Source organism: Camelus bactrianus, chromosome 15, assembly GCF_048773025.1.
Source record: "Camelus bactrianus isolate YW-2024 breed Bactrian camel chromosome 15, ASM4877302v1, whole genome shotgun sequence".
In the NCBI taxonomy this organism is placed as follows: Eukaryota; Metazoa; Chordata; class Mammalia; order Artiodactyla; family Camelidae; genus Camelus; species Camelus bactrianus.
The window spans coordinates 28,202,591-28,222,595 of NC_133553.1; the positions used below are offsets into that span (position 1 = coordinate 28,202,591).

Genomic DNA, 20,005 nt, shown 5'->3' on the forward strand with positions numbered 1-20,005 from the left:
AATTAAGATTCCCTGGGAGAAAGACCCCAAACTGCAGATTTGTCAATTTCTTTCACATTCATTAATACATACCGATACATTTTTAAAATATTTTTTTCATGCTGATTCTACCATTGATAAAGAAGGAAAAATGCACAATAGTAAAGAAGTTTAAAGCCAAGAATAATGAGGTGAAACTTGACCCAATTCAAACTGTATGGTAAATAGAATAGCCCTATGTACAAAATGAAATGGAGAATCAAAAAAATCAAGTTCAGACTGAATAAAATTTCACTTCCTTAACTTTTGAGAAAAAGATAAATAATTTAATATGTGTTTGAGAGAACTGGTCATCTCTATGAAAAAAACTAAGCCCCATCTTTATGTATCCGCTCCTATACCACTATTTCCTATACTCTCTCTCCCACATGGTAGCAGAGCATCCTTTTAAAATGCAAATCCGGCCATAGATTTAGATTTCCTGCTCACAACCCTCTAATGGCTTCTCAGCACACCTAGAATAAAATAATGAAATCATACTTATATTCTGTAAGCCCCTAATGTTATAGTATCCTGATTACTTTTCTAGACTACTTTTTATCTCTACCACTCTGCCTCTCCCTCATGCTGGTCCAGTTCCCCTTGCCTCCTAACTACCCCTCTGACTGGAATGTTCTTCCACCAGACGTCCACTGCATCTTGGTTTTGGAGTCATCAAGGAAAACACAGCTCAGCCAAGCACTGAAGGGAACAACACTTTACTTACATGGCAAGATCAGCTTCAGTAGGGGGTATCAGTCCTCCATGGCCAGCAGGTCCCTCCTGGCAGCTGAAATGGGGCCATCGGCCTCCAAACATCTCTTGTGTCCCAGAATGAAGGATTCCATCCTCTCTCTGCAAGAGACAGAGACAGTAGCAAGGTTGGCCAGGTGCTCTATGACACACACACTTTAGCTGAACAAAGGAGTGGATATTGAGTCTGAAACAGGGAAAGATGTTGCTACACAAGGTGATCAGCCCAGTGCCAGCTGTGAGGGATCCTAATGTCTTAGTAGGAGAGAGTTTCAGGTCCCAGGCTTGTTCTTATGCAGGTCAGTAGGGGCCAAAAGACTTAATGCGAGAGACTGCACTTCCCAACACAAGTGTATGTATTTTTTGTATGATTTATTACAAAACAACTAAAGAACAAAAGGAAGATAATGTCTAAGGCACAATACAACCATGAGACATTGGAGCAAACTAGCAAGTGTTACCTTGTTTTAGAACCTATTCTAAGGTCTAGGAGCCATAGGGACTTCTTCATAAGATGGAACACTCCTTCATCAATCTTCTGAATTAAGTATCTTCACTCCCAGTTTACAATTGGAGAAGCTAAGTTTTAGGGAGTTTCAGTAACTTCTAACTTTTGGTTGCAAAAATTTCACTCGAGGGCAGAAACATTTGCACTACTCAGAGAAAGTGCTGGTACTCTGCTGAGGAGGGGCAGGGAGAGGAAAGGGACAATGCCACATGGATATAAGAGGAGAGCTGAGCCAGGGACTGCCTTGGTTGTCCAAGAGTCATCACAAGCTAAGGTCCTGATAAACATTTTCCAGGAGCTCCCCACAGATAGTTCAGACCAACATTTTCTCATAAATTCAGAGTATGACCTGGAAATGCATTTCACCGGACTGTCTAAGAGTACCCTCACTGCCCCCTAAAACTCCAGTCAAACAGGTCAAGCGAGCCATGGAATTAAATTTCCCACAAATAGTGAACAATTTATTTCTTTTTATTCCCTATGATCCAATGTAATAGTGGCTTAGAGGTTATTGCCATTTGCAGAGACTTAAGACAGTTACTATATGTAAGTGCTCCTTAGAAAAAAGAGAATATCTCAGAATTAAATTTTACTCCTTAAAAGATGAGAGATTTCATTCCTTGCATCTCCAAAAGCAAATAAGCATAACTGGAAATAATTTTACAGATTAACTTCTCCTTAACTATTATTTTTTTTAAAAAAATCAATAAAAGGGGAATCTTCCTTTCGAGAGGTTTTCTAACCACAGGTCATAAAGAATTTAGTGTGTTTTTCTTTAGGATAAGAGATTTTTGACAATAACCTGCCTACTGAAGGAATTTAGAAAAGGAAAGGCTGAATAACAAATTAAAGGCAAAATTTAGTTTAGGCAAAATGCTGCTGATAAGAGTCAGACTGCCATATTTGTGCATCAAATATTTATTGATTTTCTGCATCCATAGTGTCCACACTGTGCTAAGTTTCCATGTTAAATACTGAACAAATTAGAAATAAAACAGACTGGCTCCTCCTTTAATTGAATTTAGAGGTGATAGAGGATTTTTTTCAAGATAAATTACGATTTTCAAGAAAACTGCACACTAATCTCAGTTAAAACCATGGATCCAATAATTCCAATTAAAATATCAACCATAATAATCACTATAACAAAACAATACACATTATAACCAATTAGGGCTTAATCTAAAAATGCAAGAATGGTTGATGATGAGAAACTATTAATAATACTCTTTTCAGTAAGGCAAAGAAGAAAAAAAATCTGACCGTATCTCTAGTATGATGGATTTAAATAAAATTATGCATCTTTCTGATAAAAGCTATACAAACTAAGAATTGAAGAAGCTACCTTAATAATAAAAAAACTATTTACATTATACTAACAAATAATGCCATATCTAATAGTTAAATATTAAAGAAATTCCACTGAGCTCAGAAGCAAAACTTATATACTAGTTTTCACCATGTGCTTTAGTATTTCTCTGGAAGTCTAGCCATCACAATATGATAAAATTAACTTTTTCTATCAGCTGGAAAAAAGAAACTAATGTACAAATATGTATGGATTAGATTGTTTATATAAGAATATAAATGATTACAAAATAAATATCCAAAAATAATTACATTCATATGTACCAGAAATAATTGCTTAGAGAAACATAATGTGAAAATATAAATTAAAAATAAAAAAATCTATAAATATTTACCAATTCCCACTATTGAAATATATTTTTGTGTTTTCAAATATTTTAAAATTTCAAACAGTAATGTAATAAACATATTTGAACTTGTCTAAAAGTGCACATGTTCTCATTCTATCAAAGTTAGTTTTACTGTATATGTAGCTCTTTTGAATAGCACATGTCTGGATTTATTTTATTTTTCCAATCTCTTACATCTTGATAAAATGGATGAGTTTAATAATCATATTTTATAGTGATTATTAGTATATCAGGGCTATCTATATCATCTTACTTTATGTCTTACTTTTACTGTTTATTACTGTTTTTATTGTCTGTCCTTTATTAGATTGGCCAAGTGGTTAGTTTTGTGTTTCCTCTACCTGTTGGAAAGATGTACCTAATGTATCTTTTGTTTTAGAAGACACGTAAATATGTGACATACTCAAAACAGTGAAAAGTTTACCCACCTCCCCAACCTCCTTTGTTTAACAGAACATTAGAATTACTTAAGAAAAATATTCCCCAACTCTTACCTTCCCTTTTATATTTAACATTTCAGTTCTACCAGTTTCTATACTTTCCAACTTTGTCAGTTCTATGATTTACAGTCAATGCTCGTTTAGATTGACCCACATTTGCTATTTCTTTCATCTTTCTTTTGGTGTCAGTAGCCTTCCTGCTGAAGTGTATCCTTAGTAGTTCTTACAGTGAAAATCTACCAGAAGAAAATTTCCTCAGTCTTTGCTAGAAAATATCCTTATTTCACCTTCATTTTTACATAGTTCATTATGCTTTGAAACGCTGAGTGATCAGTTACTTTCCCTCTGTACTATGGGGATATATTTCTTCTGTCTTGGTTTGACATTGTGGGTGGGATATTTGTTGTAGGCCCATTTGGTATTGCCTTATAAAAACATAATTTATCTCTTCTTTCAGGAAACATAACTATTTTTATCTTTAATGTTACAAGATTTCACTACAATTCAACCAAGTGTGGATGTTTATATTTACCTTGTTTAAGACTTAGAGAGTTCAGTCACTTTGAAAATCCAGACTTTATCAAAGTGGGAAATTTCTCAGTGTACATTATCCCTCCCTTATACTTTCTCTCTTTTCACTTTGGACATCTGGACTTTATTTTGTTCTCTATATCTCCTAAAACATAATTTCTGTGTCTTAACCAGTTTGTGTTTTCCCACATGATTTCCTACCCTCTGTCTTCCAATTAATATATTCACTCTTCAACTATATCCAATCAATTTATCCACTCATCCAAAAAGGGTTTATTATTTTTTATTTTAATAAATTTGTGTTTTGTTTTTCAGACAAGGTGTTTCCTTTCCAACAGTATCTCTTCTTATATCATACTGTAAAGTTCTTATAGCATTTATTATTTTCTTTGTCTATCTGACCATTATAAAATCTACTTATATCAAATTCTCTTCTAAATTAGTTTATTATCACCAGTTCTCTTCTATTTGGTGTGCTTGCTGACTCTCAATCTTTTATTTCATATGTGATTCATAATTTTTAAAATATAAGTTCAGTCTCATCAGGGGCAGTTTTCAGTTAGAGCTTTATTTTTTTCCAGATTGTAAGAATATCTTTTCAGAAATACTTGCTTTTAAAGGATCTTTTCCCTGGACTAGCAGGAGGTGTCAACTGTGGAGTATGAATTCCTACTTCATAGAAGGGAAAATCCCTGACATTATGATTCTTTTCAAGTCATCGTTTCTGTTCATACCCTCAGACAAGCTGCAAGTTTTTGTGCTGCTTTTCTGGATTGTGAAGTTTGCATAGATTTCATTTTATGAATGGATCAGGCTTTATGAATCCAGGTTTTATGCAGTGTCTCATTTCCAGACCCCAGCACAATCTCTTCCTCTTACAGAGGGTAGTAGAGCCCTAGGCTCTAGTCAGTAAAGTTCATGAGCCACCCCCAAACTTCAGTTTCCATTCAGTGCTCCAACTTTCAGTTTCCTTTTTATTTGGAGACTTTTTTCCTTGTTTAGATCTTGTGCTCAGTTATATAATTTTATTTGCAGTTGTTACATTTTAAGTGGCATTTCAGTGTATTAGAAATGGGAAAGAAGATTTCCTAGGTCAGCTCAGTACAGCTATTTAATGGAAACCAACTTTGCATTTACATGAAACATTCTAATTGTCAATTTAGTTTCAGTCTTCTATGCAGAATGATTTCCTTGAGGGAAAGAACTATATTCTGTTCATCTGTGTTTCTATTTGTTGAACAAATGAACTCATCACCTATGACCTCATCTTACTTTTGCCATTTTGTGATATTTCTAAATTCTGCTGGCTACTGACAAAGTTTTTGCAACATTTGGTTGCTACAGCATAAACATATGAAGCCACAGTGACCTTTAGTGTTTGGTGGGGTTTAATGAAGCTTTGTCTGAATGATGCTTTGAAATCCAGATGCAGAAAGCAGGCTTTCCCAGGCTCCATTATTGGGAGGAAATGAAAACAGAAGCATAATTACAATGTATGCCTTTAGTAAAGCCGCCACCTGGGATTAGAGGTAGGCTTCGTTTTATTGAAAATGTTAAATAGTTGCTTCAAAAGTTCAACGAATCAATTAACATTTCTTTGTATTTAAGCCTGCATTTTGGGGGAAGGAAATTTGAAAGCCTTTGTACCAATTCTATTCTTAAAACAAAATTGAGCAATATGATTTGTTAAATATTTTCAGCAAGTCTCAATCCAATTGAATGATAATGTTTCAATTTGTCAACTCTATTAGACATTTCTATCTTTATGTCTACCAATAGTAACTCCTCTGAAGGTTTAAACACATAGACAATGTCACCTTTTATCTAGATTTTAGTTTCCATTATTTTTGCGGCTATAGTTTTATGGGAAAAAATACATGTATATGCTAGATTGTGATTGTATCTACATTATATCTATTTAGATGTTAAATAGCAATGTGCCTTTTACAAGAAGATGGTGGAATGAGTACCATTTCCAAGAAACAACTCTCTTTTTCTTATAACAATTAAATCAGAACTCCTAATCCTTTTCTTAATCTATGCCCCTTATAATGCTTTCTCAGTTCTTTGCATGTTTCTATCCGCCAAACAAATTTCATAGAACTTTCTTTTCTACATCCTGTTTTAAGAAAGCAAGCATATTGAAAGTGATGTTTCAAACTATGTCTCCACACCTCAGACTACTTCTTTACAGAATCAACAGCTTTTAAAATAATTATGGCCTGCCTTATACTAGACCAGGACCTACCATAAATAAAATTTCACACTTTCTATATATTAGTAAAATTTCTTTCAATAAGAACAGATAAAACTCCAGATCTCAACAGGATGTTCTAAATTTCTACTCTAACCAGATAAGAGCTAATGTGTATCAGGGATTGGCAGACAATGACCAGTAAGACAAATCCAGCCCATGGCCTGTTTTTTTTGTTTGTTTGTTTTTTTTTAATAAAATTTTATTTAAATGCAGATACATCTATTTGTTTCTGTAATTACTATGGCTACTTCCTGGCTATATCAGCAAACTTGAGAAGTTGCAAATGTTGCAGCAGAAAGTATATGGCCCACACAGATACAAATATTTACGATCTAGCTCTTTATAGAAAAGTTTGCAGACTCTTGCTTTAAATCACTTAGGGCTGCATTGAGGTAAAATTTCTTAAACTAATTAACGCATAACGGGCTTTGCAACTGGTGTAGCTTTATAATTCTAGAGCCAAATATTAGCAAACTACTTGAACAGGTAAGGTGATAATATTTTTGTTCAAAATAGTTTCTGTATCTTCCTGGGAGGAGAATTATATTTTCTGGCTCCTTTAACATCATATAACTTCTTTGCCCAATGAACTGTGAATTGAATAATGTGTTTCACCTCCAGGAAGAAGCTTTAAAATCCAATGCATGACTTGCCATGCACTTTTTTCCATCTGGAAGGAGACTGGTGATGTGTTAGAGGTTGTTCTGACAGCCTGAACCCTTAGTAAAGGTAACACAGAATAGAACTGCAGCCAATCCACAGTAAATATCATCATGCGTGAGGAATAAACCTTTTTTTATTTGAAAGCCATTGCAACTTTGGGGTTGCTTCTCACTGCACAATAACTAAACTTAAGCTGACTAATAAAAGTTTCCTGAAGAAAGATGTTTTAATTGGCTCCTTGAGAGTTCAGAAGCTAGAGTGAAGATCAAATAAGCAAAATAAGCAACAAATAAATGAATGGACTTTTTTTTTTAAAGTCTGAACCTGTATAAAAATAAAACTTTCTATTTTCAGTGAACCAACAGCATATCTAGTAAACAGTATTAAGATCAATTACACAGAGACTACAACTGAAAAAAAACACATAATGGAGACTGAAATACAAACAAGAATCCTTCAGCTTCAAGAGTACAAAGTTGATGATAAACCTAATTTTGTCACATTTCTATCACACACAGGCAATAAGGAAATAGACATTTAATTCTATCATTTGACTAGCAGGTAGGTGTCTGTTTTATTCCCCACTAATTCATGTACTTGCATCTAAAAGAAAATTAAACTAATTTGAGAGCTATTATATTTTTTTTTTAAAAGGAATATCGTTGAACCAATTGTCATAACTAACTTCAAAACTTTAAAAGTGAAAAACACAAATGGTCAAAAAAAACCTATGAAAAGTTTATACGTGATAGATATGTTAGTAAATGAGAAGATACTGCTTTCCTCCAAAGGATACAATAAAATCTCAGTATCTAATGTTGGGGAATATTTAGAAAAACATGTATTTTTCTCTCCATACATTGCTGTTGAGATTATAAAATGGTAAAATCTTTCTGGGAGGTCACTTTGTGATATGTATCAAAAATCATAATAATCATAACATTTGATCCAACAATTCTGCAACTATGAATTTATCCTAAGGAAATAATTAGGCACATGTGAAAATATTAATTTACAACAGTAGTCATCTGATCACAGTTGAGAAGAAAAAATTGAAACTAGCATATATTTCCTAAAATATGGAACTGGTTAAATAATCATGCCAAATATTTCTATGGAAATCTATTAAGCAATTAAAAATTAGGTAATGGAAAAATAATTACATGAAAATAAGATCATAGTAGATTATCAAGCAGAACTAACCAATAAACAACAGGATAAAAATCAGTATACATAGTATGAGTACATATTAGCATAGGGAACATTCTAGAATATATGCACAAAATTGTGACTAATGATTAAGTGTCAATTGTTAGATTAAGGATGATATTTAATGCCTTTTTCTTGTATTTGTTTTCTAATTAGTGCATGATATGTACAGATTGCTTCAGGTAAAGAAAATTTAAATTAATAAATCATTAAGCAAAGTACTTGAGCACAGCAAAATATATATAACATAATATGTATTTATATATAATAAACTTAATATATTATCTCTCTAAATCTATATATACATACATATATATATATACACATACATACACAAATATCTCCTAAAAGATTTCCAGAGATTATAGACTAAATATGATATTTAAATTTGTGATAAGAAAGTCATCAAAACACATATGGATAGGAAAATATATCTAGTATATCAAATTAGAATATATTTAGATATTTTAAAGGTGAACAGCTAATTATAGAAATCATCACTAACCTGATAAGAGTTTTATATAGAAATACATGCCACAATTTTTATATAATTCAAATTGCTAATTTTTAATTTTTCAATGATAATTGAAGTCATTGAGGAAGTAGTGAGATAGTATTGAAATATTTACTTTTATAATTTAAAATGAATTTAATACTTTTAGAAGCACTTATGTAGTTAAAATCAAATTAAAAAATGCTCAGAAAAATCCATAAACTATAGCTGATAAATCGATTAAACTTTTTTTAGACATAGGACAGAACTAGGTAACTTAGAAAAGACAAAATGCAACAAATAGAAAAATATTCAACTCAGAAAAGCAACACATATTTAAATAAAGAACTTTACAGTTTTACTAAAGCAGCAACACATATGATGAAAATCAATGAGGGACCACTTGTGAAAAGTGAACATGGCGTTCATGGCTACATGGATATACCTTCACCTAGAGAATACACTATAACAATTTAAAAATACTTTGTTTTCCTATATGAAAATAAAACTTAGGCATCAGAAAATATTGAAAATTATGATGAAATTTAAGAAAATAATGAAATTCACCTGTAATCACACCGCTGATGGGTAGTCATCACATCTGTTAATGCTATTAAGTTTTTGCTTCCATCTCTCCATTTCTCTTATTTTTGCCTTCTCACTCTCTGTCACTGCCTTTTTTCTTTTTCTCTTACGTGGCCTTTATTTATACTGCATTATATTATGGGCATTAACCCATGTTGTTATGTGATCTTCAAAAACTATGACTTTTACTGTCAACATATTTCATCACGCAGAAGAATTATAACATTTAACTCTCCCAACAGTATTCAATTATGTTGTTATGCCCAAATTTTGGGAATTACAAATAACTGGCCAAATTTTTGAACGTAACTTCATTCCCATCTATATGTCCTGACAATACATTTTTGAAACTGAAAATACTGTGTCAAATGGTCTAATACATATTAATACAGCTATAGAGATACACACAAAGATAAGTGTACATATATAAGATCTATCGGTAGAAAACATAACAAGATAAAGACTCCTTTCATTCCCATACCCTGTCCCTTGTTTCTATGTTATCCAATCACGCTCTTCAGAGATAATTATTTTAGATGGGTTCTTATGTATTACCTTATCAGAACTTCTCCAAACACACGCATGCATGTGCGCATGCACACACACACACACACACACACACACAATGATTTCATGCTGATGACATGTTTTCACATCAGAAAAACGAGTCTATTTTGTTCTTTTTCATGACTTATGATTATACAAGTTATGGCTGCAGGATTATCATGTTTAAGGCAACCCATCCCCACTGCTGAATAGTAAGTTTTTCATTTCCCCTACCCCATCCTCGCAAGGTTTTCCCCTGTGAAAGTGTATATTTGAATGCAATGGCTGAGACAAAGAATACGCATAGCTGATAATACTTGCCATATGTTTTCCATTAAGATTGCCCAAATGGGAAACTGAAGACCCCGTTCAGAGTTGTACCAGGACTGTCAGGACTCAGCTGGGATTTATCACAGCCACATAGGAAGGGCACACAGAGTGTTAGGGCAAAGCAGGCAGGCAGTGTCTGGAGGAGTCCACGTGCAGGCCACCTTGTGCTCTCGCCATCTCAGGAGGGGCCACTCAGAATACACTCTTTCTCCAGCAATGAAAAGGCAGTAATATATGCGTGATCTCTCCCCAGGTTAAGGCCCATGAGAGATGCAGTGCCCAAGGTTTTCATTGTAAGCTGTTCACATAGGCACCTTCTATCTGGCGTGTACCAAAATTCCAGAAGGAAAGCAAACGTTCAGCATAAACCACATTGTTGTATGAAAAGTCTAGGAGCCGTGAGTCACGTTTTCTAGTTAGAAAAACATGGAAACCCTGTGAGATCCAAGTTCCCAGCTGTCTCCTTTGCAAGCAGAGCTTTCTACGAACATCAGTCTCAGGGCTGCTTTCCGTACAGAAACAGGCCGGCAGTAATGTGATATGTCCTGTTTCCTTGTACCTTGTCAGACAAGTGCTCTTTTCAGACTTTTTTCAGAAGCAGGGAAAGGGAGGGACGGGCTGATAGGTAAAAATGAATGTTTCATTTAATTTCATTTTCATTTCTTTAATCATGACTGAAGTTGTGTGTGTTTTTATCTACTTGTTCGTCACTTGTACTTTGAAATGTTTTGTCAATACATTCATTAGACTACTTTATATGAAGAAAATTAGCCCTTTCTGTCATAAATTACAAACATTCTTTTATCTATTATTGGGTTTTTTTTAACCTCAGCTTTGATATTTCTGACCACTCTAATATTTATTTATTTTCATATAATGAAACATTTTTATCCTTCTTGTGTAATTTCTGGGCTATATATTATGTTAAATAATGCACTTACATTTTCTTCTAGGACTTTTATAGTTTCTTTCTTTCCATTTAAGTATTTAGTATATATATCTTAAATAAATTTTTTATGGTGATCTGTGTTTATTTTCTTTTTAGGTTTTTAAAATGTTAATCTAGGTATCATTATAGGATGAATTCAATTAACATTGTTATTCACGTACCTGAAATAGAAACTTTAACATATATTAAATTACTCTGGACTGTACAGGGGCCCTCATTTCTGTCCCCATGATTTGAGTGTTCCTGGTCTAGCACCAACAACACGATACTTCATCTAGAAGAATTATGTGAGGCTAGTCAAGACAAGCCTGGAAAAGATGTGAAATGGGAAGGGGGAGTGGGGAGACTAATGTTGCCAAACTATGCCAAAACATGGTTTCTCTTCTATGTCTGAGAGTCTATTTCTGGTTTGTAAATAAGTTCATTTGTATCATATTTTAGATTCCACATATAAGTGATATAATATGGCATGTGTCTTCTCTTTCTGACTTACTTCACTTAGTATGATAATCTCTAAGTCAATCCATGTGCTGCAAATGGCATTATTTCATTCTTTTTTATGGCTGAGTAGTATTCTATTGTAAATATATACTACATCTTCTTTATCCATTCATCTGTTGATGGACATTTAGGTTGCTTCCATGTCTTGGCTACTGTAAATAGTGCTGCTATGAACATTGGGGTGCATGTATCTTTTCAAATTAGAGTTTTCGCCAGATATATGCCCAGGAGTGGGATTGTTGAATCACATGATAATTCTATTTTTAGTTTTTCAAAGAACCTCCAGACTGTTCTCCATAGTGATTGCATCGACTTATATTCCCACCAACAGTGTAGGAAAGTTCCCTTTTCTTCACACCCTCTCCAGCATTTATTATTTGTAGACTTTTTAATGATGGCCATTCTGACTAGCGTGAGGTGATACCACATTGTAGTTTTGATTTGCATTTCTCTGATTATTAGTGATATCGAGCATCTTTTCATGTGCTTGTTGGGCATCTGTATGTCTTCTTTGGAGAAATGTTTATTTTGGTCTTCTGCCCATTTTCTGATGTTTTTGAGGGGTGGGATATAAAGCTGTGTGACCTGTTTGTGTATTTTGGAAACTAATCCCTTGTCGGTCACATCATTTGCAAATGTTTTCTCCCATTCTGTAGTTTGCCCTTTCATCTTGTTTATGGTTTCCTTTGCTGTGCAAAAGCTTTTAAGTTTAATGAGGTCCTGTTTGTTTAATTTGGCTTTTATTTCTATTACTCTAGGAGATGGATCCAAAAAAGTACATTACCACAATTTACATCAAAGAGTGTTCTGCCTGTCTTCCTCTAGGAGTTTTAGAGCATCCAGTCCTACATGTAGGTCTTCAATCCATTTTTACAATACATTTAAAACTTGTTATACACATTTATTTTTCCAGATGAACTTTTGATATCATGTCATTATATTAGAAATAAACTGCTGGTACTTTGAATGGATCACACTTAGTTTATTAATATATTTTTAATAAATATTTTTACTTTCTTGATCTCCACTATTTCTGGCTATTTTAATTCTTTTATACTCTCAGAAGAATTTTTAATTTTTCTTTTCTATAAGAACATATTTACTTTTGATAAATTTATCCCTAGGAGGTTTACTTCTTTTTATTTTTACTGCAGAGGGGGGATATTTTTTTCCCTTTGTTACGCTGTGTAATTAGATTTTATCATACAGTGTACATTGGTAAGTTATTGATTTTCTTAGATTGAATTTTTGTTTTCACTTGTTTTGCTGTATTAACTTATTGTTTCTAAACTTTCTAGCTAATTTTCTTGGGGTTTCCTTATAAATAACCATACAAAATGCAATATACAAATATGACAATTTTGTCTCTTTAGCAGCATTTATATATCATACATCGTTTATTTCTAATTACATTTTTTTGTATTACCAGAACAAATTTAAATAATACTGGTAGTAATGAGTCTTTTGTCTTCTTCTTGGCTCAGTGGGATTGCTTACATTGGTTTTTCATGAAATGGGATGAAAGAGGTGTTTTTATGGGGCGATAAAAGGTAGAGAAGGGGGCCAGAAGAGGGGGTGCAGGGAGCTGAGGAAGTATATACATTGATTTGTGTTTTGCTAATAATTTTCATAAGGAATGAATGTTGAATTTTTACAAAGCATTTTATTCTAAAATGAAACTTTCTTGAGGACAAATGTCATTACTTACAGAGGCATCCATCGCCACCTTATCTGAAGTGACACCACCAAATACTTCTTATCACATCTTTCTGTACAGTTACTCCAGAGAAAATGTTAAAAATTTCTAAATGATTGGTAAATTTATTTATTTGGCTGCTGTCTGTTTCTCCCTAGTGAGTGTTAGCTTTCCAAAGACCTCTTGTATTATCTAGTTCATATCTATAGTTTTTAGGAATTAGAACAGTAATTCACACAAAGTAGATGCTCAAGTGATATTTACTGAATGAAGAAGCCATATATTTAAAATTCACTCAAAGTTTTAATTATTAGTATTTATTTGGAATTTGAATTGATATTTATAAATGAATTGCCCTATAGTTCTTTAGTACATGCTTACCTGCTTTCAGAGTTATTCTGGTTTCATATTTTTTTTAAAACTTTATTTTGTGGACCTTCTTTTCCCTTAAGTAAAATCCTGGGCATAGGTTATCTTGTTGATGTAGAATTTGTAGGGTTAAATGATTTTTTCCAACAATGTATGTACCATTAAACATTCTTATGTTTGAAAAAAGAAAAAGAACTTTAAAAATGACATTATATATATGTATATATACACATACATACATCTATATATTGTCAATGTTATAAATTGTTTGGAAAGTATAAAAATTATATATCATTTAAATATTTAATTTAATTTACCTGGAAAAATGTCTGTGCCCTTCAATTTTGAGCAGAAATGGCTCTTTGACAACCTTATAAAAATTTCATATGGTTATCAGACTGTTTAGGTTTTCTATGTGTTCCTTATTTTCTATGTATTCTTTATTAACATGTGTTTTTTCTAGAATTTCATATTTGATCTAAATTTTTCAAAATGATTTGTGTAAGAATGTGTAAATGTATATAATTTACTATATCTATTACTATTTGTCTTTTCTAAGTATTTCTGAATATTATTTGTAATTTCCTGATTTTTGTTCTGTATTTGTCTAGCTAAACGTAAAATGTCTTAAAATATATTTTAAAAATTTACTTGTAATGGTTTTCTCCTACTTTTGTTTGTTTCTATTTTGATTGTTAATATCTATTTTTGCCTTCCTAAGTGGCTATCACTTAACAACTTATACAGAACTACACTTACACATTTTTTAACTCATTGATATTTTAATTTTTGCTAAATATACACTACCAAGCATTTAAAAAGTTTTTTCATTTTTGTTTTCTTTTGTGCCCGGTTGTTTAGAGGTTGAAATGGCAAGTTTATTTTTTATTATATTTATATCTTCCTATATGATTATTATCAAGAATTTTAGGAATTTACACAAAGGAAATACTTAATTTTCTTGATTCCAAACTAATAATAATTATAGGACATGCCATCAAATTAATACAGTTCATTAATAAAGTTTAACAACCATATTAAATATGCCCATAGATTTTAAAACATACCCTGATTTTAGAGTAGTTAAGGTACTAAAAATATTTATTTTAGGATTTAGGGTTTAGTCATATGGTGAAGACGCAGAGACATTCAAAAATATATTTAAGGCAGAGTTATTTAAAGTAGTAAACTGATATTCAAATAAATGCTTAAAACTAGATAAACAACTAAGTGAGGTATACTGAGTCTAAATCTTATCCAGCAGTATAAAATAATTATGAACATATAATACAAGGAGAATATGAAGTAACACTAAATGAACAAGAAGAATAAAAAATTATACCTATACTACAGATAAAAGTCTCCAAAAGCTTGCTTGCATATGGATAAACACTGGGAGGATATACAGGGGAAAAAAAAATTAAAGAACAGTTTAAATGTTCCCAGTAATGAGCTTAGAGGATATTCTACATTTTTTTCCCATAATCCCCCAACCAAATTTTGTTCTAAGGGTATTTATGCAATAAATGAAAACAGAAGCAAAGGTAGCAAATTCAGAGATGTAAAGAAAGCAAAGGAGGCCAGCCTTGCCTGATCTCCCTCCTTATTCCCCAGAAGGCTGAGAGGAGGAAAGAAAAGACTTGGTGCACATGGGTTTTTCTCATCTTCCTACTTGGGACGTCCAGAGTCAAGAGCTGCCCCAGATAGATCTGAGCTGGGTGGTGTGTGCATGTGACTGAGAGCGTGATTCAATCGCGCATCCCCCTCTTACTCATGGTGGATGCGTTCCAAGCCCCCACTGGACGCCAGCAGCCCTGGAGAGGACCAGACCCTGTATCTCCTATGGTTTTTCCTGTGCTACCGGGCAGGTGGCAAAGAGAGCATGGATACTCTGGACAAAAGGATGAGTCACACCCTGGCCAGGAAGGTGAAGATTTCATCACGCTACTCAGTACAGCGCACAATTTAAAATTTACAAATTGTTTATTTCTGGAATTTTCCATTTAATATTTTCAGACCACAGTTGGCTTGTGTGTAACTGAAAATGTGAATAGGGAAACCCCAGATAAGCAAAGACTACTGGAGTCAGATCAAAACTATTCACTTGAAAGGGTCCCATTTGCTAATAAAATAACATCAATCTACTCATTCAGTTATCATTTCCATTTATAAAAATTTCCCTAAGCCGAAGACTGAAGACAAATGTCAAGAAGTTCTTACGAATGGCCATAATTATCTTACTCAGGAAACAACTATTTCCCACACTCAGCTTTCCCCCAAACTAGGGACATCACTACCTCGTTTCTCCTCTCCCTTTCTTTCTTGGTTTTATATTGCTCTGATTTGCATTCCCAATACATTTCACATTGTTGAGGAAAAGACCCCTGTCTCACTCACTTTCTTATATCCGCTACATGCTTTGTGAAAGTCTGGTATAAAGTAGAAACCCCAATTTCTTTCCTGCATTGAATCAAAATGTGGCCATCTTTTAACTGGCATTGTTATTTTTGAAGCAGTCTCTGATTTTCTCCCCAAATAACATATTTGAAGGTGGAGTTTGGACCAAGTATTTCATGGGAAATCATCTATAGAACTTCTGCTGGTACTATTATTATCTTTTTTTTTTTTTATTCTCCAGTGATACTGGGAGCAGAATGCCTCAACAATGCTTGCTTCTCGCCCAGTACCCCGATGTGCCCACTCCTCCCTTCCTGGCATATTTCCTGGCCTGCTGGTAGTTTTGTTTTACATTCTCCTTGTTGAAGAATATATCACTCTCCCACTGGCATCCTCATTGTCAAAATCTATTTCCTTCACGTCCCCCATCTTATTTTCCCTAAAAAATTAATGGCATGTAAAATCCAACCTGTACTCTTCAGATTAATCTCACCCCATACACATTTGATTTCTGACATTAATTTGTTAAAAAACCAAGCATAATACAAAAAGAAAATCTATTTGGGGGAGATCTGGATTGTTATTTCTGTGGTTATTTGCTACTTTTTAAATGTGATTATGTACACTAAACATATGAGTTTTTACTTTGTCTAGATGTAATTTACAAAAAGCTAAAACTATAAACAGTATGCAAACATAAAGTGAGTACAAGATTGTTTAGCTTATTAAAGATGACACCATCAGGATGCTTAAGCTCTTTCAAAAATTATTGGAGATAGGGAGATATTTACAGAGGCTTAAAGGGAAAAGCAGTTCAGGTGCAAAACTAATGTCCATAAAGGACAATTAAAACTGTAACCTTTGTCAAAAACCGTTTGCAATTAGCACCCAAAATTCATTGCCACTGCAACGGACCTGGAATTATTTACATTGCTATCAATTTTCTGCAGGGTAACATGTATCCTTGCAAAGTTGCAAACTGTCTTAAAAAATAGTAAAGAGCAAGTCACACAGGGAAAACACCCAAGAGAGCTGGGTAACCCCTTGTCCCCGGCAGGACATGTAAAAGACTTTCAGTCATCCTTTCCATGTTTTGGTGAATTTTTCTTAACAACCTGAATGTCTGAAATCATCTTTATCAATTCCTTACCTATAAAATGACGTAATTGTAAACATGGCCGCATTTGGTACAAAAAGAGCGGAGTCTTTATCCCTGCCTAGATCGGAAGGATCTGGACATTCAGGGGTTCTTAGTCTCTATTTCAGCCAATGCAGACCGACACAGACTATTCCAAGTGGGTATCCTTCCTCCAGGAAACACCTAGCGGATGGCCTACTACGTGCCGGGTGCTGTGTGTTACACAGAAGAAAATAAAATTCTTCCTCTTTGGCGCCGAGATCGTAGTTGAGCAGACAGACGTACACCCAATTACACTAGACCCTGACAAGTCTTTGCAGGATGTTGTGGGCCCCCAGGGGAGCAGTTCCTCACGTCAGGGCTTCTAAGTCAAACCAGACTGAATTTTACCACTGAAACCACATTGTTTATTGACTGCACAAAGTATCCATAATAAACTTTTATACTTCATTTCTAAGCTTGAAATCTCTTAAAAATGCATGACACAATTCTCTGACTCCTGAACCTGAGGAGATAAGAATAACTTAATCTGATTAGATGACTCTGGGTCATTATGCTAAATGCACAATACCATCCTGGACTGTCACTCACTAATGACCCAGAAACTAGTGAGTCATAAAGGACACGTTTCTTCCTATAATAAATAAACCCAGCCTGCTATGGTTTTAAATCACTGTATCTGCTTTGTATGACTTTATGTCTCCTGCAGCACTATCTGATGTCACTTTGATAAGTACAGTGAAAGTATTTGTCATAGTTATTCTGTGTTTCGTATAAAAATGATGTAAATATGTGATCATCGGACTGTTATCTTTCACATCATGATAAATTATATCGGAGCTCCCAGGCGAAGGATAAATTATTTACTTTAGTCCTCCGATTTGAAAAGTGGTAGAAATGAACAATAATGCTGGGGTGGTAACCTAATAAAGAGCTCAAAAAAGTGTCCAAAGAATCTCCTACAGGAGAAGGTTTTGAGTATTAGGAAGCAGAGAAGTGATATTCTAGTTTGTAAGGGATAATTTAATAGTTCATCTTGCTCCGTATTACTTTGGAAAAGCTTTCAACACCTCACTGTGTTCAATTATACTCCTGATTGCTCAGATGGAGAAAATTCAGGAAAGTTGCAAGACACTTAACTGTAAATTGCCCTCTCATTACCCTTGTGTCCTAAAAGGGCAGGCTCTTGGATCCCTTGTAGGCATCTGTGAAATTTAGTTATTATTTTAGTCTCCAGTATGAATGGCTAGTGGCCTCTGCCAGAATTTTAAGGACCTGTATGAATTAAGGAAGAGAGCTTCTGAGCTGCAAAGACCCTCCCTTCACTCCAGGTACTACTTAAATTAGCAGGGGCAATGCTAGGCTACCTCAGGCTGGTGGGCGCCTTAGTCCATGAATTGATTGTGTCTAAGCTCATTTTTGCTTTGTTCTTCCCCTCAAAAACTGTACCCTAGAAAGCCAAGATTCCATGTTCCTTACAGATGGCCAATAGGCACATGAAAAGATGCTCAACATCACTAATTATTAGAGAAATGCAAATCAAAACTACAGTGAGGTATCACCTTACACTGGTCAGAATGGCCATCATCAAAAAGTCTATAAATAATAAATGCTGGAGAAGGTGTGGAGAAAAAGGAATCCTCCTATACTGTTGGTGGGAGTATAAATTGGTGCAGCCACTATGGAGGATGCTATGAAGTTACCTTCAAAAAACTAAAAAAAATAGGGTTGCCATATGATCCAGAAAACCTACTTCTGGGCATATATCTGGAGAAAATTCTAATTTAAAAGTTCACTCCAAAGATCATAGCAGCACTATGTACAATAGCCAAGACATGAAGGAACCTAAATGTCCATCAACAGGTGAATAGATAAAGTAGATGTGGTACATGTATACTGTTGAATATTAGTTAGCCATAAAAAAGAATGAAACAACACCATTTGCAGCAACATGTTGATGGACCTAGAGATTATCATAATAAGTGAAGTAAGTCAGAAAGAGGAAGACAAATATCATATGATATCACTTACATGTGGAATCTAAAATATGATACAAATAAACTTACTTATAAAACAGAAAGAGACTCACAAACATAGAAAACAAGCCAATGGTTACCAAAGAGGAAAGGGTATGGGGGAGGGATAAATTAGAAGTTTGAAATTAGTAAATAAAAACTACCATATATAAAATAGATAAAAGATAAGGTCCCACCGAATAGCAGAGGGAACTATATTCAATGTCCTGTAATAAATCATAATGAAAAAGAATATGTCCCTCTCTGCATATAACTGAATCTCTTTGCTGTATGTCAGAAACTAACACAACATTGTAAATCAACTATGCTTCAATAAAAATTTTTTTAACTAAAGAGAAAAGGTTCCATGTTCTTCAGAGAGAAGTGGTTTTCTGGAGAAATATACATACACACCCCTTCTGACTTCCATGATCAGAAGAAGCCATTTAGGGAAAAAAATCACAATGATGCCATTAAAAGTCACATAGCTTAGTCTGTGAGATGAATATAAGATTTAGGTCCACAATCAGAATTTCTTCCTGCCAGGAAGAACATACACTAAAGATATTTGTGTTTGCTTTCTTTCCCAGAAAGATAGAGACTCAAGGGCAAGAAAAAAATCTAGGCCTTTGAGTCATTCAATCCATCATTGTTTGTTGTCAAACATGTAGGTATAAGGAAAGAGTTCTTCACTGAATTTATAAACCAGCAAGGAAGATCAATGTTGGGCAAGGTTGTCTGGTAAAATTGGTGCTTTGCAGATGAAGTGCCAGGATCTATGGGCCTGTAGACCAGGAACACAGCACAGCCTTGCAGACAGGAAACATTTCTTACCAGAAATGGTGCATAAGCTGAGGCATGTACACGAGTCAGTGGGTGGATTCGGAGG

General features: G+C 34.0%; 1 long non-coding RNA gene across 2 annotated transcripts in view; it reads right to left on the reverse strand.

Moving 5' to 3' along the window:
* Window positions 1-675: 675 nt before the first annotated feature.
* LOC123614969 (uncharacterized) overlaps window positions 676-20,005 on the reverse strand; it is a 255,660-nt gene continuing 236,330 nt past the window's right edge. For both annotated transcript variants that reach the window (XR_006722485.2, XR_012499091.1), the window contains exon 4: window positions 676-873. This is a non-coding gene — a long non-coding RNA (uncharacterized LOC123614969). The remainder of the gene's footprint in view (window positions 874-20,005) is intronic.